This window comes from Nicotiana tabacum, chromosome 6, assembly GCF_000715075.1.
Source record: "Nicotiana tabacum cultivar K326 chromosome 6, ASM71507v2, whole genome shotgun sequence".
NCBI classification, from domain to species: domain Eukaryota; kingdom Viridiplantae; phylum Streptophyta; class Magnoliopsida; order Solanales; family Solanaceae; genus Nicotiana; species Nicotiana tabacum.
In genome coordinates this window covers 172617777-172627055 of record NC_134085.1, presented here as the reverse complement: position 1 = coordinate 172627055, position 9279 = coordinate 172617777, and the positions used below count along the sequence as shown (strand labels likewise).

Below are 9279 nucleotides of genomic sequence, written 5' to 3'. Positions count from 1 at the left end.
TGAACCTTTGATTTCTATTGTTCGAAAAGATTGCAACTGGAGAAGTGATCTTCGTATAGTGATCCCTAATCCAAACCAAAGAATATCTTCTTTTAGGATTGGATTTTCTTTTGTTTATACTTACCCTTTACTTTGGGATTTATTCCTGCTATTGACCCAGTTATACTTGATTTCTGTCGCTTTTTCAAAATTTGTTTGGGACAAATTGGCCCCCTTGTATGGAGAGCAGTGGCTTGTTTGAGGTATTTGTCTGTAAAAGCCAATGTTAGCTTTACCTTTCCCCACCTTATTCATCTTTACCACCCCAAATTATTCCGCCATGGGGTTTTTACTTTAACTGCAAGAAGTAAAAGGGTCTTGGTAAACCCTGAAGATGACAAGGATCGTGGGTGGTACACTCGTTATGTTGCTGTACGCACAATTGATTTGGTGGGTGAAACAAATATCCCCTTCCCAGAGAAGTGGAACTTTGCACGTAAGTTTTTTTTTACTTACCGTACCTATCTTTAAGAATTTCAATTTCTTTTCTAATTTCGTCTCTTTTTGCTTTTCTGTAGCAACTATGGGAGATGTGGAACCCGTTCCTAATTTCCGTGGTTGGGTAGATTCAATCTTGAAAGTCGTGCCTATGGAGGCAAGAACTTGGAAATCCATTTCCAATTTACATGGTTGGAAAGTGAAAACTCATAGTATGCATCTCTTTATGCTTTTTCGTATGTTAAGTCCTTTCTTATTTCTAACTTTTTTCATCCTTCTTTTTGTCAGGATTTGCTATTCGAGGAATGACAGCTGAAGTAGCTATTGCTCTTCGAGCCTCTTCTGGTACTTCACTCTCTTTGGAGAGAACTCAAGCTACGCTATTAAAGAGGAAAGTTGTAGAAGAGGATTCTGAGAATGATGAAGATGAAGACACCTCTTTAATAGCTAGACCAAGAGTTAGGAGACTCATCGTTTCCGAGGATGAAGCTGAAGTTACCCCTGTCCGTGCCTCTTTTACCGAACCTGTTCACATTCCTTCTGATGATGAAACCACTCCGAGGGACACCAATGAGTCTATTCAACGTCTCTTTGTTGGTGGTTTTGAAAGTGGAGAACTAGGTCTAATTTTAGATGAAGTTCCTTTTTCTTCCTCTGTTCCCATTCCTTCTATTCCTCCGTTGGTTTCAAGTGCTTCCTTGCCCATTCTATCTGTTCTTGCTCCCTTATCTATTTCTGCTCCCTTGCCTATCTCTGCTCCCTTACCTGCTTCGAGTCCTTTGACTCCTGTTATTTTCACTTCTTCTACCGCTCCTCCTTCTATAGCTCCCCCTTCCTCTGTTCAACATGCAGAAGAGGGTTCTAGTAGCAGAAGCTTGGCTATGAGGAGCGTTACACTTGAAGTTCCTGCTAATAACAGTCTTTTAAGGAAGTCTAGTGGAGCAGATGCCTGGCTTGGGCCTTTGATTGGAGATATTGAGAAGAAGAAGATGAGCAGTCACAGTTGCTTAACTCTGATGAATAGCATAGTTCATTCTACTTTGAAGGTATTTTTTCTTTACTTACTAACAAGTTTTTTTTATCTCTAAATTCTTATTTCTATGAGTTGTCACTGTAGGCTAACCTCATTGGTACAGAATTGATGGGAAGAATTTCCCTTCTAGAAAAGAAAACTCGTGAGTCTGAAAAGTCTATCCACGAGGCTGAGGAAATAGCCAAGGGAGCCCAGCTAGAAGCAGCTAATTGGAAAGAGCAGTTTGAGAATGCTCAGGGAACTATAGAAGAATTACAAGAGAGTAGAAATCACCTGGAGCAGCAAAAACGAGGTCTGACTTTTGAGTTAGCAGTTGCCAAAGCTTCTTCAAGTCAATTTGAAAAAGACAAGGAGCGCCTTGAATGTTGCTTTTCAGAACAGTTATCAAAGTCAAGTGAAGAAATCAGAGAACTTAAGGCACTCTTGGACAAGAAAGAAGAATATGCAGGAGAATTAGTGCAGAACTTGACTCAAGTTCTGCTGATTTAAAGATCTCCTCTGACAAAGTACGTGCCTTAGAGAGTTCCCATGCCTCCCTTGAAGCTTCCCTTGATTCTCATTTAGCTGAACATCAAGTGTTAAAGAATGATCTTGCTATGTGGGAAAGGGAGTATGGACTTCTTGAGGAGAAGTTTGATTTAGAGGTGAGTTGGGCTTTCTTAAACTCTCGTCGTGATGTTTTAATGGAGGCCAATCAAGAAAACTTTGACTTAAACTCAGAGTTGGCCAAAGTTTTAGAAACCATTGAAAGAACCCAACAATCATTTAACTTTCCTTCTCCGGCAATTAAAGCTCCCGTGGCTAAGGAACCTATAAATGACGAAGCCGTTGCTGTGGCAGTTGAAGTTGAAGATGTTGGAAAGGGAGAACTTCTTGAAATTTCTATGACTCAGTCTATGGAAGCTGAAACTTCCGTGACTCTTGCTCCCCTCGTTGAACCTAACACTTCAAGCCCAGCTGAAACCGCTCCTGTTGCTGCTTCTTCAGAAGTTGCCACCGTGCCTGTGGCTGTTTCTGAAAGTGAAATTAATATTGCAACTTCTGATGTGCCAACTCCTTCAGTGACCAGTTAAATTTCCAGACTTTGTTTTTACTTTCTTTGTTGGATGATGGTTTTATCCCTTAGTTATTTTTAAGGGATTTTTTTGGTGAAAGTCCCCAGTTATCATAATGGGGCACTTGTATAAACTTTTTGTTGACTAAGTTTCTACTTAGTCTTTTTAATTATATCAAGAAGTTTGTTAGTACTTCAATGTGCTCTATTCTTGCCTTTTCCTTATCTATTTAGGACTTATAGAATAGTTTAGCATTTTTATCCTTTGAAAATGCTTTATGATTCTTCTCATGACTTATTAACATGAGGTTTATAAAAGAGGGCCCTTTTATATATATCGACACTTAATGAAGAAGACGTCTCAACTTCATAATGGTGTTACAATACGATGAAAGAAATAGGAATACACATGTTTTGTTTGAAACAACTTTGACAAGTTTTTATTCATGGACTTGGACAAGCTTTTGAATATTACATGTATTAAAATACATCTATAACTTTCTCGTAACTGTTTTTCTTATAACAGATTTTTACAAAATAAATATAAAATAAACAAGGTTTTTCCTCATAACCCGTTTCAGTACATAGTCATGACCCTATCTTCATGTATTAAGAAGGGTTTGAGAGGTGACTCCGTTGTTCTCATGAGTTTGAGAGGTGACTCTGTTGTTCTCATGGGAAAAAACACTATGATGAATGCTGAAAACTCCATAACTTTTGCTCAACACTTGTCACTTTGTAGCTTGATTTTTCTCTTAAATCTTGCTCAATCTTGTTCGATTTTCGTATCTGTTTTTTTTGCACGTACACGTACCTGTGTATATGTAGTCCCCCAAGTGTTTGAGCGGTGAAGTATGAAGCCTCGAGCACTTGTTTGTTTCTCTCAATTTGGTCCTTTTCCTGAAAACAGAAAAACATAGGGGACTCGGAGGTGCGATTAAAGATGAAAACTGCCTAACCCGTGTGTATTTCCATCAGATTAATTGTAACCCTGGGCTTGAAATTTTAGAATATTCCATTTTGCTGTGCAGGTCATGACTCTTCATTTGGAACGGGTAAAGTTTTCTGCCTAGCATCTAAAATCGTTAGTAAAATTTTGACAATTCAAAGAAAAATTGTAACATAGCGAAACTTGACCGTGAGTACTTTCTCAAAAGTAGTATCTCTTTAGGTGGACAACATTCCAATGTGAGGGTAGAATCTTGCCATCCATTGTCTCCAACTCGTATGCTCCTTTTCCTGCAATGTCACGAACTCTGTAGGGTCCTTCCCATGTTGGACTTAGCTTTCCTGAATTAGCAGCTTTTGTAGATTGGAACACCTTTTTAAGCACGAAGTCCCCAATTTTAAAGAATCTGAGGCGTGCTTTCCTGTTATAATACCGTTCAATTACTTGCTTTTGTGCTGCCATCCTTATTAATGCAGCTTCTCTTCTTCCTTCGAGCAAATCAAGGTTCACCCGCATCTCTTCATCATTTGATTCCTCCGTTGCTTGAACGTACCGTGTGCTTGGTTCTCCTATTTCAACTGGAATTAAGGCCTCCACACCATAAACCATTGAAAATGGTGTTTCTCCCATGCTTGTTTTTGTCGTTGTACGATAAGCCCATAATACTCCAGGTAATACCTCAGGCCAATTACCTTTTGAATCCTGTAACCTTTTCTTCAAGTTGTTGATAATGACCTTGTTTGTGGATTCCGCTTGTCCATTACCCACTGGATGGTATGGTGTAGATGTTATCCTTTTAATTTGCCAACTTTGAAAAAATTCTGTGATTTGAGCTCCTATGAATTGCGGACCATTATCACACACGATTTCCTTTGGTACTCCAAAGCGGCATATTATATTCTTTCAAATGAAGTTTTTAACTTCTTTCTCTCGTACCTGTTTAAATGCTCCTGCTTCTACCCATTTAGTGAAATAATCAGTAAGTACAAGTAGAAACTTCACCTGACCTTTTGCTTGTGGTAATGGACCTACGATATCCATTCCTCATTTCATGAAGGGCCACGGAGCTATGACAGGATGCAGTAGCTCAGCTGGTCTATGCATATTATTTCCGTATCTTTGACATTTATCACACTTGGACACGAAACCGTTTACTTCTTCTTCCATTTTAGGCCAATAATACCCTGCTCGAATCAGCGTTTTTACCAGCGACCTTCCTCCTGCGTGATTTCCACAATGTCCTTCATGTACTTCCCTCATCACATATTCTGTTTGGGAAGGTCCGAGACACCTTGCTAATGGTCCACCGAACATCTTTCGATAAAGATTTCCTTGATGTAAACAATAACGAGCAGCTTTTTTGCGAAGTGCATAAGCTTTTCTTTTGTCAGCAGGCACGGTTCCGCGCTGTAAAAAAGCAATAATTTCGTTTCTCCAATCCCATGTTAAATGATTAAAATTTACCTCGTTCTTATCAGGTTCGAGAACGGAATGAAATAAATGTACGACTGAAGCATTTGCGTCGTTTGCTACGTCTGCTGCAGATGCGAGATTAGCTAAAGCATCTGCCTCCACATTCTCATCTCTTGGGATCTGCATTACCTTCCAAGTTTGGAATTGCTTTATTAGTTCCCGTACCTTTTCGAGATATTCTTGCATTCGTGTCTCCCTGGCTGTATAAGTCCCCAGCATTTGATTGACCACGAGTTGAGAATCACTCTTGATTATAATCTGTGTTATGCCGAGTTCTCGTGCCAATTCTAGACCTGCAATTACAGCCTCATACTCTGCTTCATTGTTAGTTATAGAATGACATTTTATAGCCTGTCTAATAGTCTCACCCGTAGGTGGTATGAGAACTATCCCTAGGCCTGCTCCTTTTACATTAGACGAACCATCAGTGAATAAAATCCAAGTCCCCGGGTTTGCACCATTAAAAACTTGTAATTCTTTTTCTGCTTCTAAATGCATCCCCTGGCTAAAATCAGCTACGAAATCGGCTAATACTTGAGATTTTATAGCAGTCCTAGGTTGATAAATGATTTCGTATTCACTTAATTCTATAGCCCATTTTGCTAACCTCCCTGACAATTCATGTTTATGCAAAATGTTTCGTAATGGAAAAGCAGTAACTACAACAATGGGATGACATTGAAAATAAGGTCTTAATTTTCTAGATGCCATGATCAAAGCTAATGCTAATTTTTCTAGTTGTGGATATCGTGTTTCAGCATCTAGTAAAGACTTGCTTACATAATAGATAGGAGATTGTTTACCTTGGTCCTCACGGACTAAAATAGCACTTACCGCAACTTCTGACACGGCCAAATAGATGAGTAGCTTTTCTCCTTCTTTTGGTTTTGCCAATAGTGGTGGATTTGACAAGTAAGCTTTTAAATTTCTAAGGGCTTTTTGGCAATCTTCGTTCCATTCAAAATGATCTTGCTTTTTGAGTGCGGAGAAAAATTTAAAATATTTTTCTGAAGATTTGGGAATAAATCTCCCCAAGGCTGCAATTCTTCCCGTTAGCCTTTGGACTTCTTTTTTACTCGTAAGGATATCAGGGATCTCCTCTATTGCTTTGATCTGAGAAGGATTTACCTCAATACCACGGTTAGAAACGAGAAAACCCAAAAATTTGCCTGAGGCAACCCCAAATGCACATTTTTCTGGATTGAGTTTCATATTAAATTTTCGTAAAATTTCAAATGTAACAGATAAATGAGAAATATGATCATGAGAATGCTTGGTTTTGACGAGCATATCGTCTATATATACCTCCATGGTTTTTCCTAAATGTTCTTGGAACATTTTGGTGACCAACCTTTGATAGGTTGCTCCAGTATTTTTGAGACCAAAGGGCATTACTTTATAACAATAAGTCCCCCTGTCTGTGATGAAAGAAGTTTTTTCTTCATCACTGGGGTCCAGTTTAATTTGGTTGTACCCCGAATATGCATCTAAAAAACTCAAAAGTTCATGTCCTGCAGTTGCATCAATTAACTGATCTATATGCGGTAAAAGGGAAAGAATCTTTTGGGCAGACTTTGTTAAGATCTGTATAATCCACGCAAACCCACCACTTACCATTTTTCTTAGGTACAACAACTGTGTTTGCTAACCAATTAGGATACTTTACCTCGCAGATTGACCCAATTTTCAATAGCTTTTGGATCTCATCTTGAATCACCTGATTTTTGAAAGCTCCTTGCTTTCTTTTCTTTTGCTTTACTGGTGTGAAGGATGGGTCTTCATTTAGTTTGTGAGTCATCACATCCGGTGGTATCCCTGTCATATCAGCATGGGACCAACCAAAACAGTCCACGTTAGCTTTTAAAAATTCAATCAACATACCTCGCATGTCTGAGCTTAGATTGGCTCCAACATAAAACTTCCGTTCAGGCCATTGCTCAAATAATATCACAGCCTCGAGCTCTTCAATTGTTGTTTTGATATTTTTATTCTCTTCAGGTTCTTGAATTGTATTAGGTCTCGAGTCTAAATCTGTCTTTTCTTGTTCAGTTGAGGTTTGATCCTTGATACCTTCAACTGTTTCCTGTAATTGCTATTTTTCTTTATTTACGGTGCTCGTATCTGTTACAGCGTTGATACTCCTGGCTGTCTGCTGATCCCCACGAATTTGGCAAATTCCCCACGGTGATGGGAATTTAATAACTTGATGTAGAGTTGATGGGACATCATCCATATCATGGATCCAAGGTCTCCCCATGATCATATTGTAAGCCATTTCCATATCTACTACCTGAAATTTAGTTTCTTTAACAACACCTGCAGCAAAAGTTGTTAGAATTACCTCTCCTTTTGTTACCACACTTGAATTGTCGAACCCGGACAAGGTATGCGCCTTAGGTATCATTTTGTCTTCAGCTTGCATTTCACGTAATACCCTTAATAGTATAATATTTACGGAACTTCCTGGATCAATCAAAACTCGTTTTACATTAGTATCATGTACAAGTAAAGATATTACCAGTGCGTCGTTATGTGGGGTCATTACTCCTTCGGTATCTGCATCATCGAAAGAAATACTTTCGTTTTCTAAATCCTGCCGTACCCGTTTCCCGTGTGTTATCGTTACTTTAGAAACCTTGTTGGAAGCCGTATATGTTACACCGTGAATATCTTCTCCCCCACTTATAACATTCACGGTTCTCTTGGGTGAAGGGGGCTTTGGTGGCTCTTGCCTATTTTTCATATAGGCTTGCTTACCTTTCTCACTAAATAACTCAGTGAGATACCCTTGTTTCAATAGATGATCCACTTCACTTTGTAAGAATCTACATTCTGAAGTTTTATGCCCGTGATCATTATGGAATTCGCACCAATGGTCTGGATTGAACCTATTTGGATTTGACCGCATCTCTTTTGGCCATCGTACCTTATCTCCCATGCTTCTCAAAATAGCTACGAGCTCGGAGGTAGTGACATTAAAGTTATATCCACCGAACTTTGCCTTTAAACTTCTGTCATCATCTCGTGACTCTTGTTTGTTTCAGTCATTTCTGAACCTTGATGAAGAACCAGATTCCCTGTTCCTCGATTTTTGATCATATCGTTGACTATCCTTCTTTGACCGTGAGTCTTTCCCTGCAGGTCCCATATATGGATCGTACCTGTTTTTACCTGATCTTTTTTCTGTTTCTGATCTCCTGGATTTGCTCCTTTATTCATGATGAAACTGAGGTACGATATCTTCCTCAATTCGCAACTTCGTACTATACCTGTTATAAATATCATTCCACGTGGTTGCAGGGAACTCTCAAAGGCTTTCTTTAAGTCTTCTCGTGGATTCTGAACTTTTGTCATTTAAGTTGCTTGCAAAAGCTATTGCAGCCCAGTTATCAGGTACACGAGGCAAAGTCATCCTCTCACGTTGGAATCTATCAACAAAATCTCTAAGCAACTCTGAGTCCCCTTGTTTAATTTTGAAAATGTCTTCCATTCCTTTTTCAACCGTTTGAGCTCCTGAGTGTGCTTTAATAAAAGAATCTGCAAGCTCAGCAAAAGAGTTTATAGAATTTTCAGGTAAAAGAGAATACCAGGTTAATGCACCCTTGGTGAGTGTTTCTCCAAATTTCTTGACCAACACTGATTCGATTTCTTGCTTGGTCAATTCGTTGCCTTTTACACCTGTAGTAAATGCAGTTACGTGATCACGTCGGTCTGTTGTGCCATCATATTTTGAGATGTCAGGCATTTTGAACTTTTTAGGGATTGGAAGGGGAGCAACACTTGGTTTCCAAGGTTGTTGTGAGTATTTATCCACATCCACTCCTTTGTTGTGAGTATACCAGCAATAACGCACCGGATCCCATCAGAACTCCGAAGTTAAGCGTGCTTGGGTGAGAGTAGTACTAGGATGGGTGACTCCCTGGGATTTGCTCGATGCGCTCATTCTGTTCCTTAAGCTGTTTCTGCAAAGTTAGAACTAAATTTTGCAAATGAGAATTATTTGAATTACCTGGTTCTCCTTCTTGTGGTTCACTGGGGGTTCCTCCATTTCCAGAATTAACAAGGCCAGAATGAGGATTCTCCAATGTATTATTATTAGGCGTAGGTGTGGGTGGTGCAACAGGTAATCGACTAACTAGAGCCTGAAGAGCTTTGCTAACTCGTGCATCAATTACTTTTTGTAAAGCTTCATCTACCCCTTCAAAATGTTCAGATTGCTCTTGTTGATCAGCACAAGATTCAGGAGCAGGAGTGCCTTCACGAGATTGACGTGCTGAATTTTGAGGGGAGGAA

General features: G+C 39.3%; 1 pseudogene; it reads left to right on the top strand.

Annotated features, from left to right (window-relative positions):
- The first annotated feature begins 8811 nt into the window (after positions 1–8811).
- LOC142182354 (5S ribosomal RNA) lies at positions 8812–8932 on the top strand (annotated as a pseudogene).
- The last annotated feature ends 347 nt before the right edge of the window (positions 8933–9279 follow it).